The 12,833-nt window shown below is 35.0% G+C and overlaps 1 long non-coding RNA gene across 1 annotated transcript in view; it reads right to left on the bottom strand.

Moving 5' to 3' along the window:
- Window positions 1–12,479, bottom strand: part of LOC132422157 (uncharacterized) — a 164,533-nt gene extending 152,054 nt beyond the window's left edge. The window contains exon 1 of the long non-coding RNA XR_009518818.1: window positions 12,378–12,479. This is a non-coding gene — a long non-coding RNA (uncharacterized lncRNA). The remainder of the gene's footprint in view (window positions 1–12,377) is intronic.
- Between the last annotated feature and the right edge of the window lie 354 nt (window positions 12,480–12,833).

Below are 12,833 nucleotides of genomic sequence, written 5' to 3'. Positions count from 1 at the left end.
GAAACAATATGAATCAGCTTTTGTAGGTGAAGATACATTGATGGAGTCAAGGAAGAAAAAGATAAAGATGTGTTAGTTTATTCCTGTTCCTTTTCTTCCAAATTGTGTTTTCAACAATCCCTCTTGCCCCACCTCACCCCTTTATTTTGACAGCTACGATAGATGCTGAGTTCTCATTGTTAATATCTCAAAGAAGTTTGTGTGGCATGTAAACAAATGTTCCTGGCACATGGGGCTGTAGATCAAAAGACGATTCATCCTTTAAAAAACACCTTAGCTTGAAAGCTTTCAGAAAGTAGATGGATTTTAAAAGCAGATCAAAAGACAAACTGCAGACCAAACAAACTGGTAACTGCATAAGGCAAAATAAGTTAAATGCTATGACGGTTCCTCTAATCAGAACCTGCAGAGGGAGCATCTAATCTCAGTGTCATACAATTTTAATATACAGTTCTAAATTGGGTAGTTCACAAACACTAACATTAACCAATAATTTATGCCCTCTTTCTCCCATTAGTAGGCTGTACATCTGACTGTAATAAAAGAAGCCAATATAGAAGATGTCCATGTCTTAAGATTACTGATAGCCTTGTCTTGTTTACAGATGAACCATCGATCAGATTCAGTCTTTAGGTCCATAGCGTGACTCATATTAGTAAATACCATTTGCTGACACAGTGTTTAACAAGGTAAATATGCACTTTAAAAGTAAAAGGAAAGTGAGCTAAAAAGCTGATAATTTTAAGTAGGCTTTTAAGAAATTTATGCTCCATCAGTATGCGAATGTTCTTTGTTGCCTATTTTAGTAATTTCAACATTTGAACTATCAGGGTATCTTGAATTAACATCTCATGAATCTCAAGCTTTGAAAAAGCTTTACTAAAACTTAGCATTAACAAATTTTCCAATATTATTAATAAAAAGAAAACACCAATAACCAGTATTTCCAACTTGTATTAATAAATTACAGTAAAAATGAAGGAAACATGATATATAAGTTAGCATGTTTAGCCTTTTTATTATTGCTGTTAATTTATGATATCTGTCCAGTTTAGCTGCATGCTTATTTTGTTTTGTTTTTAATACAAATCTTCCTATGTCTTAGTATGTTTTTAAATTTTAAGGTTTATTAATTTCATACAAATGCTACAAACTTACAAAAATCAATTTAAAGCTTATTTTTCTCTCTTTACATATATTTGAATTTTGGGTAATGTATTTTCCAATTAATTTTTTTGCTTTTTGATTACTTCAGTCAAAATTTGCCACTTTCAATCAGAGGGAAGAGAAGTTCTGAGAGCCTCTGAGTCACCTACAAATACTCTTAGGGTCCAGGTTTTAAAACCCTGAGGAAAAGGAGATCAAGATGGCAGAGCAAAAGGACATAAAGCACCCCTCCCTCCATCAGCACATCACAAATACATCTATATGTGGAACAATTCTCACTGAAAACTAACTGGAAACTGGCAGAAGGTTCTTCTGTGTAACTAAGACTGTAAGAAAGATATGTAATTGGGTAGGAAGGGATGAAAAGTGATCAGGTCAGGAATTGTGTCCCTGGGAGGGGATTCAAAAGAAAAGGAAGTGAGTAGGTCACCACCCTGTGAGTGAGTAGGTCGAACCAGACTGGGTGTCCCATTCTCAGGGTCCTAGGTGGAGGAGACAAGCCCCCCTAGCTAGCTGAAGGACCTCTGGGACAGACAGAAAGGCTGGAGAAGCCTGGACTCCATTCACAAAGAGCACATGCACATACGCTGGCTTACCCCCATAGCAGGGCAGAGAGAGGTTTGCACTAGTAGCTACTGGGTTTCCCATGACAATCTTACTACACACCTTAGCCTGAACCAAGCAAATGCTTCAGCTCCACTCACTCTATGCCACAGTGTGACACTAGATCTGGGGCAGCCAAGACCTGGGAAAAGTCTCAACCTTGGGACACAGAGGTAACCGGTCCTGAGGAGGAGCCCAGGTGGGGCTATGGTGGCTATTGTTGGCACTTACTCAAGCAGTGGTCCAGAAGCAGCCTAGATTTCTGACAGCAGATGCTCATACACAGGTCACCCCTGCGCCCATATGCAGAGAAACACCACACCGGCCCCACCTCCCCTGCAGAGCATTGCCACAACAGGGCAGGAGTGTTGGAGGCTGGGGACAGTGATCATCTGTGAGAGACAAAGGGGTTTAGCCCCCCAGGCAAGGAAGTGAGAGATCTGCAGTAGCAGCTGCCTGGTTTTCTGTGACCACCTTGCCAGGCACCCCAGCCCAAACTGAGTAATGTTCCAGCTCTCCTCAGACCATGCCACCACATGACATTGGATCTGAGGTAGCCACAACTGCAGAATAGATGCACCCATGTGCTGCATTTCAACAGAGTCACATATGTCTACCCAGGCAGCACATCAGATCTCTATATGTTCAAGGGCCCCACTTGCTTCAGCACTCTCCTTTTCTGGGGCAAAAGTACCAGCGCAGGAAGAGGCGAAAAAACACACTTGAAACAGACAAAGCCAGCCCAAGCCTGACCCTCATGGTTTCTGCTCCAAATGTGGGATCTGAACCCACCCTTGACCCACACTCAGTGGTGTTAATGGCCACTGAGCAAAAAGGAAGTCCCACTTTACACCCAGCACTGGCTTTACCCCTCCAACTCCAGCCCCACCCCTTACCAAGGTGATAGCTAACAGCACATTCTAAGGAAAGATTTGACTAGTATCCACATCAAATCCACCCCTCCCATCAAAAGCATTGGACACATGCAGTCTGTATATGGATGCTCTCACTTAAGAACACCCCTTCAAGACCACAATAGGTAACTGTTTCATCTAGATTTACAGAAGCACAGAAAGTTAAGTAAAATGAAAAGGCAGAAGAATGACTCTCAACTGAAAGAGCAAGAGAAAACCCCTGAAAAAATAATGAAACAGAAATAAACAATTTACCAGATAAAGAATTCAAAACATTGGTAATAAAAATGTTAACTGAATTAGGAAAAAGAATTGACGTAAACTCTGAGCATTTTAGCAAGGGACTAGAAAATATTAAAAAGACCCAATCAAAAATGAATAATTCAATAGCTGAAATAAAAAACACACTAGAAAGGATGAATAACAGAATAAATAATACAGAAAATGCATAAATGAACTGGAAGATAGAATAATGGAAATCACCAATTAGAAAAGAAGAAAGACAAATTTTTAAAAATGAAAGTAATCTAAGATATCTCTGGCATAACATTAAGCATCTCAACATCCATATTATAGGGATTCTAGAAGGAAAGAGAGAGAGAAGGAAATCAAAAATATATTTGAAGAAATTATGGCTAAAAACTTCCTAAACCTGAAAAGGAAACATATCCAAGTACAGGAAGCACAGAGGATCTCAAACAAGATGAACCCAAACAGATCCACAACAAGACGTATCAGAATTAAAATAGCAAAAGTTAAAGATAAAGAGAGAATTCTAAAGGCAGCAAGAGAAAAACAAAGAGTCATATACAAGGGAATCCCCATAAGGCTATCAGCTGATTTCTCTGCAGAAACATCACAGGCCAGAAGGGAGTGACATGATATATTCAAAGTACTGAAAGGAAAAAATGTGCAATCCAGGAAACTCAGCAAGATTATCATTTAGAATAGAAGGAGAGATAAAGAACTTCTTAGACAAGCAAAACCTAAAAGAATTCATCAGTACTAAACCTACCCTAAAGGAAATGTTGATGGGTATTCTCTAAATGGAAAAGAAGAATCTACAGGAATGGGAAAATCCCACTAGGAAAGGCAGCCATATAGTAAGGATTAGAGACCACTTTTAAAAGGCAGTATATAGTTTAAAAGATAACAAAAGTATAAAAGCAACTGTAGTCACAATACACAGTTAAGGGATAAGCACAAAGATGTAAAATACAGCATTAAAAACACAAAATGTGGGGGAGGGGAATAAAAAATGTTTATCTTTCAGAATGTGTTTGAACTTAAATGACTACCAGTTTAAAATAAGTAGATATAATTATGGGTCAACATATATCAACCCCACAGTAATCAAAAGTCAAAAACCTACAACAGATACACAAAAAACAGAAAGGAACACAACCATACTACTAAAGTAAAATATAAAGGAAGAAACAAAAAGAAAAATAAATGAACATGGAAGAGCTACCCAAAAAATTGGAAAACAAGTACTAAAATGGCAGTAAGTACATACCTATCAATAATTACTTTAAATGTCAATGGACTAAGTGTTCCAATCAAAAGATAGATAAAAAAGACAAGACCAATCTGTACACTGCCTACAAGAGACTCACTTCAGGGCTAAAGACACATAGACTGAAAGTGAGGGGATGAAAAAGATATTTCATGCAAACAGAAATGACAAGAAAGCAAGGGGTAAGGGTAGCAATACTTGTTTCAGATGAAATAGGTTTTAAAACAAAGACTACAACAAAAGACAAAGATGGGCATTATATAATAATAAAGGGATCAATACAAGAAGAGATTATTACCCTTGTTAACATATATGCAGGCCAACACAGGAGCACCTAAATATATAAAGTAAATGATAACAGACATAAAGGGAGAAATTGAAAATAATACAATAATATAGGGGACTTTAACACCCCACTTACATTAATGGACACATCATCCAGACAGAGAATCAATAACACAATTTTGATCTTAAATGACATGGTAAACCAGTAGGACTTAATCAATATCTACAGGATATTCCATCCCCAAACAGCAGAACACACATTCTTTTCAAGCGCACAAGGGACATTCTCCAGGATAGACCACATGCTAGGCCACAAAACAAGTCTCAATAAATTTAAGAGGATAGAATTACAGTGAGTATTTTTTTTTCTGACCACAATGGTATGAAACTAGAAATTGACTCTACAGAGAAAAACAGGAAAAGAACAAATATGTTGAGACTAAACAATGTGCTACTAAAAAACCAATGAGTTTAGGGGGTGATCAAATGGGAAATCAGGAAATACCTTGAGACAAATGAGGATAGAAACCCAACACTCCAAAAATTTATGGGATGCAGCAAAAGCATTTCTAAGAGGGAAGTTTATGTAATACAGGCTTTCCTCAAGAAACAAGAAAAATCTCAAATAAACAACCTAACCTACCATTTAAAAGAATTAGAAAAAAAACAAAGCCCAGAGTCAGCAGAAGAAAGGAAATATTAAAGATCAGAGAGGAAATAAATATAATAGAGGCCAAAATAACCAGAAAAGATCAATGAAACCAAGAACTGGGTTTTTTTGAAAAGATAAAATTGACAAACCACTAGTCAGGTTCACCAAGGAGAAAAGAGAGAGGACCCAAATAAACAAAATAAGAAATGAAAGAGGAGAAATAAACAATACCACAGATACAAAAAATCATAAGAGAATATTAAAATAGTTATATGTCAACAAATTGTACAACCTAGAAGAAATGGACATATTTCTAGAAACATACAATCTGCCAAGACTGAATCAAGAAGAAATAAACAATTTGACCAGATTGATGATGTATATTGAAATTCAATCTGTAATTAAAAAAATAACTCCCAAAAAACATAAGTCCAGAACCAGATAGCTTCACAGAGGAATTCTACCAAACATATAAAGATGAACTAATACCTACACTTCTCAAACTATTGCAAAAAAACTGAAGAGGAGGGACCACTCCCAAATTTATTCTACAAGGCCACCATTATCCTGATATCAAAACCAAAGACACTACAAAAAAAGAAAACTACAGGTCAATATCTTTGATGAACACAGATGCAAAAATTCACAACAAAATATTAGTAAATCAAATTCAACAATATATAAAAAGGGTCATAAACCATGGTCAAGTTCAATTTATTCCAAGGTCACAAGGAAGATTCAACATTTGCAAGTCAATTAATGTACTATACCGCATGAACAAAAGGAAGGCTAGAAATCACAAAATCTTCAATAAACAAAGAAAAAGCATTTGACAAAATTCAATATCCATCCATGAAAATAAAAGTGTGTATGGATGGAAAATATCTGAATATAATAAAGGCCATTTATGAAAAATCCATAGCCAACACTAATCATAATGATGAAAAGCTGAAAGGCTTCTCACTAAATTCAGGAACAAGACAAGGATGCTCATTCTCACCACTTCTAATTAGCATAGTATTGGAAGTCCTAGCCACAGCAATCAGACATAAATAAATAAAGGCACCCAAATTGGAAGGGAAGAGGTAAAACTGTCTCTATTTGCAGATGATATGATAATTTATATAGAAAACTCTAAAGTCTCCATCCAAAAACTATTAGAAAAAATAAATGCATTCAGTAAAGTGGCAGTATACAAGATTAATATACAGAAATCTATTGTGTTTATATGCCCTAATAATGAACTATCAGAATGAGAAAGTAAAATAAAAAAAAAAAATCTTTTAAAAATCATATCAAGGGGCTTCCCTGGTGGCGCAGTGGTTGAGAGTCCGCCTGCCGATGCAGGGGACACGGGTTCATGCCCTGGTCTGGGAAGATCCTACATGCCGTGGAGCGGCTGGGCCCGTGAGCCATGGCCGCTGAGCCTGCGCGTCCGGAGCCTGTGCTCCGCAATGGGAGAAGCCGCAGTAGTGAGAGGCCCGCGTACGGCAAAAAAAAAAAAAAAAAAAAAAAAAAAAAAGCAAGCAAGAATAGCCAGGAAAACAGTAGAGAAAGAAGAGGAAAAAGGTAGAGGAAAGTGAGGGGACAACTTTGCCCTTCATTCAAAGACTCTGTTATTATGTAAATTATCAGATAAGTTATTGGAAAGGATAGAAAACCTGAAATTAAAAAAAATGAAAATTTAATACATGAAAATGGTGTCATCTTAAATAAGTTGGGAAATATGTTGACTTTTTAATAGAAAGTTTTGGGAGAACTATTCGTAGAAGAATGAAAATAGCTATATAGAAACATCACTTGGTAAACACTAAGATAGAGTCAAATGTAGGAGAAACTTAAACGTTAAAAAAAAGAAGAGGAAAATATACAAGTACTAGTTAAATTATGTGAGTAAATAACTCTATGACTCAAAATAGACAAAAACTTTAACTATGATTACAAATTCAGAAACAAGAAAGGAAAAATTGACACAATTACTTAAAAATATGAAGAATAAAACAAAACATGGCAAATCAAACCAGTATAAATAAAAATTGTTTTTAAATGACTAATTGGAAAAAATTCATAATTTATATCTCCATCTAATACTTAAATATCTTCTAAAATAGAAACTAAATAGGCCAACAACTCTATTGAAGAATTGGTTAGAGATTTAAACATAATGACTACAGAGAAAAGAAAGCAAATAGCTCTTAATCATATGAAAACATGGTCAGTTTTCTTATAAGATACAAAAAATTACATTGAAATGTCAAGTCTTTGCTATCAAAATGGCACAATCCAAACTTTTGATAACATACTCCATTGCCAAGACTATGGAATGTCAAACAGTACAATCTTATAGAAAGAAATTTGCCGATATTTAGCAAAATCACATATACATTTTACACTTTAGGCCAGCAATAATGCTTCTAGTAATTTTTTTTTTACAAAGTTGTATGCATAAGGCTATTCACTAAACATTTTTATAATGGCAGCATACTAGAAACATAGACATCTAAATGTCTGTCAGTAGGGAACTGGTTCAATGAGGTATGGTTTACCTACATAATAGATATTATTCAGCCATAAAAGGCTGAATAGGCCATGATCTCCAAGGCCACAGATTCTGAAATGTATGTCCAGAAGCACAGAGCTAAATTTTAATAAGGCTTTGATGTGTTTATGTGTAGTCAATAATCAGGTCATTTGAACAAACCTCTACTCACACAAAGTCAGGAGGACTTTTGGAATAACAAGTATAATATTTCTGTATTGCTGTTTTAATTAACCTGCCTACACTATGAAAACAAATCTCAATATTTTTTAAAGTTACATGGGTATGTGGCTTTTGCATTTTTCTAAATTTTCAAATAGATTCATCTAATGAAAAACAAAGACTTCTAAGATATGCATGTAGAAAGAAAAACAGCAGGAGGGAAGAATATTTCAAGTATTTTTAGCATAATTCTGGCCATTTCTGCTATGGAATTTTAATTCTCTTAAGTATGTAAAAACAGTTTTTCTGTCAGCCCTTAAAGATAAGAATATATGACACATACGGGAACAACACTCCTCCCCCACCGAAATAAAATTAGATAAACTCATCACAACACACAATTCAAGGTGTATTTAGTACTCACTATCCCAAGAGGAAAGGGTTTGTATGAGTTAAAATAACTTGTTTGTAAGTATATTGCTATTAAAAACTCAATGATTTAGGCTGTGAAAGTTGCAAAGTTTAGATTTCCATCTGTTTTCCACCACATTGGCCAATCAAAAAATATACTGCATTTTCTTATTTTTATTCCTTTCATTTCCCACCTACAATTGTCATATCTTTGAACTTAAATAATTTATCTGTACTTTTTATATTATACTGATTCATGTATTCTTTAAGAAACTCTTTATAGTATTTAATATCATCAGTTAACCCTTTAATGCTCATGTCTTGTTCGACATTTAAAACTTAAATAATCCGAACGTTTTCTAATCCCACATAATCACTAAGTATCAAATAGACACTGTGGCAGATACTGTTGCCCTGACTATATCCTGTCCACACTTACAACTTTTCAATAGAGGCTGCCCCTGTAGAACATCTAAACTGTCTGAGGGACTTTTTGATTTTTTTTTTCTTGCTATAGGAGTACAATTACTTTCAATCACAACAAGCCGAAAGTGTCAGAGAGATATTGCCCTTAGAAGTAGGGCTCAACTAAGGAGTGATGGGAGTGAGTGGCTGAATACAGTAGTTTCTTCTAACCTAATTGATATAACTCTAAGATGCATTCTCTATCTCCCACAATTCCCCAGCTGGATGAACTCCAATTGTCCCCCTATGTTGCCTTCTTTCTCTTATCATTCTTTCCCACTACCTTATTGATGTTTCCTGGAATCATTTCTCAAAAAATAAATTTTACTCAAACTCTATCTCAAGGTCTGCTTCTGGGTAGCCTAAACTAAGACATTATTTATTGAAAAATTAAAGAGAAATAAACAAGAAACAAAACTGATATAAGGTGTTGTACTATAGAGACACTGGAAAACCTGACTGCAGAGTAGTCTTTGGGAGCCCCATTGGGATAGGACAAAATGTCTAGAGACTGTAAAAAGTAACACAAAAGAACAAACAATGAAAACCTTCAGTGATAGATATTATATATCCATAGCACTGGGATAGATTAAAAATAGAGCCAGATTATCTTATTATGACAAAAGACATTGCTATAATCAAATCCATGTCTACTGATCAAAATCATATATAATTCTAAATCCAGTATGAGGTAACTTGGCCATTCACTTGCACATTATTGAACATGGGCAGAAAACAACCTGTGGTTGATCCCCAGTAACTGTGGCATGCCACACCTCTTGCTAAGAACCACAGTGTAAGCCCACGTGCTTTGTAATTTTCTGAGGGCAGGGAGGATGGGAAGCACATCTTTATTGTCCCACTCTGTCTGGAACACTGGGAGGATTGACTGCATATCCCCTTGAATCCCTTCCAAAAGATTTAGTTTGCATTTGATGACAAAATATGGCTATAATTCAAACTATTGATCTTAAGGAATGAGAGCATCCTATAATGCAGGAGGTAAAGAAATGGTTTTGTGATGAGCAATAAAGGCTTTATCTGCCTAGTATCTTATGGGGATATTCACTGCTAAGTATTAAAATAATGCAGTCACTAACCTACACTTTGAACAAAGGCTATTATTGATATGCAGTCTTCAATATCAAAATGTAAATATTTTAAAAATAATAATTATTATACAAAGAAAAATGAATTACATGTCTAAAAGCCATGCTGCAATGAGCTCAAATCTGCTGAAAGGCATTTCAAGGTACTCAGAATGATTCATGGAGGAAATATGAACTTGGAAGCAGAGACAGAGATTTGATTGAAGGTAAAGACATATCAGCGAAAGTGTGTAGGAGAAACAAAGGTATTGCAATGGAGAACCTTGAATAGATTGAATCACCTGGAGCTTGAGAAGAGGAGGAATGAACCTGACTTTTTTTCTCTTTACTAAAAGAATAAGCCTGGATTTTCACACTATGCATATGCTATGGAGTAAAGTTTGGAAAGCAGGAGAAACAATTAACTCTTATTGAGAACCATGCCATTCAAAGTATCATGCTGGACCCTAAAATACATTAATTCATTTCATTTACATAATCTTTTGAAATAGATTTCATAATCTGAATTTTGAATCTACTGATGCTAACGTTTCTGTAAGTAAACTCATTTGTTCTAGGTAACTCTCCTAGACCACAGCTGAATCAGCATTCCAAATTAGAATCATACAATAACACAAACCAAGTACTGTCATTAATTACAAATGCCATTCAATGGAGAAGTGTCATGATATTATGGACAAAGAAATTCATTCCAATAACTAGTCAGTGAAAACTTATATGGAGAGATACAAGGAAATAGGAAAGACATAGTTTCCATTTCATGAAAAATCTTACACTTAATAATAATTTGATATACACTCTAGCCTTTTTCAGAATCTTCAAAATTAACTAAGTTACTTTATTCACAATATTTTCTTTTCTTACAGAGGAATTATCAGGCAAAATATTACCTCTCCTTGCCTTACGGTCTATGTGACTCTGAAGCACTCTTTTTTTTTCACTTTTATTAGTTGAATTTTGAAATAAGCATGAATCAGTTTTTTAAAAATAGAAAGAAAACTCAAAAAAAGGCTATAATAAGAACACATTATGAAAGAAAATCCAATCACACATAAAAATATTAAGATGGAAAACTGGTGAAATGTGGTATTTGCCATTTAAACCCTCATCATATTGCTCAATAAATTACTGTAACAGGTGTCAGAAATACTATTTGAAAGATCTGGAGGCCTTTGTTGTAGCTTCACCTTACTCTATTTAATTACTGTCTATCTCAGTAACATTGATTCAGCTCCCTAACTGTAGTGCAGAAACACCATGAATTAGTAAAGGAAAAAGGATGATGGCAGTGAACTATCTACTTAAATATCTTTGAGAAATTAGCAAATAGCAACACTTTCTTTAAAAAAATGAGATGAATTATCATTGCAAAACAGTTGACTATGATTAAAACAATATATTTGCAGCAAAAACATGATAACCAGAGGATCATAAAAAGGAATTAAAACAAAAAAGAACCACATTTACTACTAATGACCCTATATAAGTGTATATTTAGTTAAAATAAAGCAGACACATATATAACCCATATAATTATGCATCATATATACTTTCATGATTCACAAATTATATAGGAAGAAAACTATTAATAACTTTTCATTAATTTTGCACAACTGAATGCTTCTCACTTTTTATTTTGACCTTGAGTGTATAAAAGCATACTAAACGGGTCAAGTAAAAATTTCCCTTGGATATGATGTAAGTTTTATTTTTTCTCAATGACTATTAAAATAGATTCAAACATAAATCTAACTTTATAGAATAACAGCATTTAAATAATTTAACTCAAGCACATTAACACTAAAGTTAAATAAATTTCTTCCCAATTTCATATGGTCTTCCATTAATTTTCCAAAGATGCTACAAATTTGCTTTTATGTTTGCCTTTACCTTCCTAGGAATTTAATTAAAAGGAGTGAGAGACAATTGCATAATTGGCATTGCTGTTTTCCTACCTATGAACAGGTTTACCCTTGCCTTTTTTATTGGCTATGAAGTACTTGTACTACTATTATATTTTTTAAACAGTACTTAACAGTGTTTCTATTGTTTTTTATTCAAGAGAATAAAATTGACATTCTTTAAAATAATTATTCAATTAAAAGGAATAAACTGGCATACTGCAAATTTTAATATACTCTAGCAGCTCATTAAATTGAAAGGCTAATATGATATGCTATAGAAAGGCTGTGTCACTCTGAGTTGTTTACAAAGGGTGCTAATTAAGTGCTTTGCCTGATTTATTGCTGTAACTTATCCTTCTGTCAGCTCTACAGAAATTTTCTAAGATGTGAGAGCAAAAGAATGGACTTAGCCAATGTTAGATATCCTGTTTATCTCCAAGAAAATAGAAGGACTCGCTCATCTTCTTTGAGTCTCCATTATGCTTTCTCTTCCATTTAAAAGCTGTATTAATGTTTCTATTTTTTAAAAAAAACCTAGAGGCTTCTGGTCTCAGGAAATGCGGGAAGCTGGAAAGGATGTCTTTCCCCCTGGGAAAATTTCAAATTCATGAAAACATCAGAAATCTGAAATCACAGGGTAACAAACTAACCTGAAATCTGGAGAGAGAGAGGATTGGATTGGAGCGTTGGGTTCCTGGAGGCAAGCGTTGGATTCCTGGAGGCAAGTGACGCCAGAGGGCATATAAACTGATGGCATATAGAGAGTGGATATACTCTCCCTTCTGAAACAATCAAAATGTGGAAAAAAATACATGAGACAACAGTAAGCAAGATATTGTACACCAGGCAACAAAAGGAATCCCTGAAAGATGAGGAAATAAGGTAAACGCTACAATTTTGATCCAGTGTATGAAGTTTCCAGGTACAGGGAGTGAGAGCCCGGCTGCAGCCTAGTGGATGCCCTGAGTTGAGCTGGGAATCCGGGGAAAGTTAAGGGGGCCACAGTTCCTGGGACAGAGTATCAGAGAGGACAGAGCTATGCAGAGAATGAACCCAGAAGTCTTCAGAGAGACTCACTTGAGTATTTGTTTAAGCACTGATCAGGG

Source organism: Delphinus delphis, chromosome 3, assembly GCF_949987515.2.
Source record: "Delphinus delphis chromosome 3, mDelDel1.2, whole genome shotgun sequence".
NCBI lineage: Eukaryota > Metazoa > Chordata > Mammalia > Artiodactyla > Delphinidae > Delphinus > Delphinus delphis.
The sequence above is the reverse complement of the archived record's forward strand: the minus strand, read 5'-3'. Positions and strand labels throughout refer to the sequence as shown.